A 1,825-nucleotide genomic window follows, 5' to 3' on the forward strand; every position below is an offset into this window, starting at 1 on the left:
TGGCGCAGGATAGAGCAGGGTTTAGGGCTGTTGTGCATAGGGTCGCTATGAGTCGGAAACGACTCGACGGCACATAACAACAACAACAACAACAGGCCGGCAAAAAAATAAAACCAAACCCAAAAAAAACCCAAAAACCGAGTTTATGAAGAAAAGTACTTTTACAAAGGCAGTAAGGGGCAGGGAGGCACAGATAGCCCAGGATTCGGAGAATTTTTGAAAAGCTTTAATGCCAAATAACAGAGAATTAGACTTCTTGTTGTGATACTTGATATAGAAAATATCCTTAATTACAGAGTTAACGAATTAATGTTAATCTTGTTCAATCTTTTAAGAGTTTTAACAGAATGGATTATTTTTATATAAATCTTAAATATGATAAGCTCCTTGAAGTCTGACACCTTGCTGTGACTCAGGGACCCGTGAGCAGCAGATCTGAACCCTGTCCTGTCCTGCACCATTGTCCTCACTGTCTGACACACACAAGCCCACTGCTGCGGTCACTGTGAGTCCACCTGGCTGAGGCTCTTCCTCTCCTTCACCCTCCGCCTTTTTTGAGCATGATAGTCCTCTCCGAGGATAGCCTCTCTTAGCCACGTGCTCGAAGTATGTAAGACAAATCTCAGCCATCCGTGCTTGCAAGGAGCGCTCTGGCTACACCATCTCTAAGACGTATGTTTGTTCTTTTGGCTCCATGGGATGTTCCCTTCTCCAACACCGCAGTTCAAAGGCAGCAGTTCTTGTTCTGTGATCTTTATTCACTGCCCAGCTCTCGGCACCATAAGAAGTGATTGAAAAGACCATGATCTGAATCAGACACACCTTAGTCCCCAAACTGATATCATTGCTTCTCAATAATTTGGAGAGGTCCCCGACTGCAGACTTTCCCAATAGAATGAATCTCCTGATCTCCTGACTGCTGATACCAAGTACATAGATCGTGGATCCAAGTAAAATGAAGCTGTTGAAGGTTTCAATCTTTCCTCGATCTATCATTATAAGTCCAGAGGTGAGAATTTTTGTTTGCTTGATGTTGCGATGCAGTCCATGCTGCAGGCTGCGGTGTTTGATCTTCAGCAGTAAGTGCCACAAACGACTTGTTTTAGATTTCTTTTTAAAAAATACTTAACAATTTGTTTGCTGTGTCTGGAATTACATAAAGCATGCTATTACTTCATGAAGAGTGCCAAATGTTCTGTTTTCCACATTTCTTTAAGTTAAGATTTGTATTCTGGCAATGCTTGTTGAATAATATCCTGACTAAAATCACATCTTGGTAAAGAGTCAACCCAAAGGCATGCGTTTGGAGTCGACAAAGTGCTCCAATGAATCCCCTCCTGTGAGATTCACTGCTCTGAAAACCCACTGGAGGGTCAGCTGTGAGTCAGTCCTGACCTACCGACACTCAACAACAACCACCAACACTCACCAACAATCTCCAACAAACACCGACACTCACCAACAACCACCGACTCTCACCAACAACCACCGACTCTCACCAACAACCACTGACACTTACCGACAACCACTGACACTCACCAGCAACCACCGACACTCTCCAACAACCACCAACAGTCACTGAAAACCACCGACACTCACCAACCAACACTGACACTCACCAACAACCACAGACACTCACCGACAACCACCGAAACTCACCAACAACCACCAACACTCACCAACAACCACCGACATTCAGCAACAACCACCGACACTCTCCAACCACCACCCACACTCACCACCAACCACCAACACTCACCACCAATCTCCAACAAACACCGACACTCACCAACCACCATTGACACTCACCAACCACCACCGACAC

General features: G+C 45.0%; 1 protein-coding gene across 2 annotated transcripts in view; it reads right to left on the reverse strand.

The window, feature by feature from the left end:
* The window catches only part of RPS6KA2 (ribosomal protein S6 kinase, 90kDa, polypeptide 2), a 336,292-nt gene that overhangs the window by 286,542 nt on the left and 47,925 nt on the right, over window positions 1-1,825 (reverse strand). The window lies entirely within an intron of this gene.

Source organism: Elephantulus edwardii, unplaced genomic scaffold (genome assembly GCF_000299155.1).
Source record: "Elephantulus edwardii isolate Elephantulus edwardi_28Jun2011 unplaced genomic scaffold, EleEdw1.0 scaffold00024, whole genome shotgun sequence".
Lineage (NCBI taxonomy): Eukaryota > Metazoa > Chordata > Mammalia > Macroscelidea > Macroscelididae > Elephantulus > Elephantulus edwardii.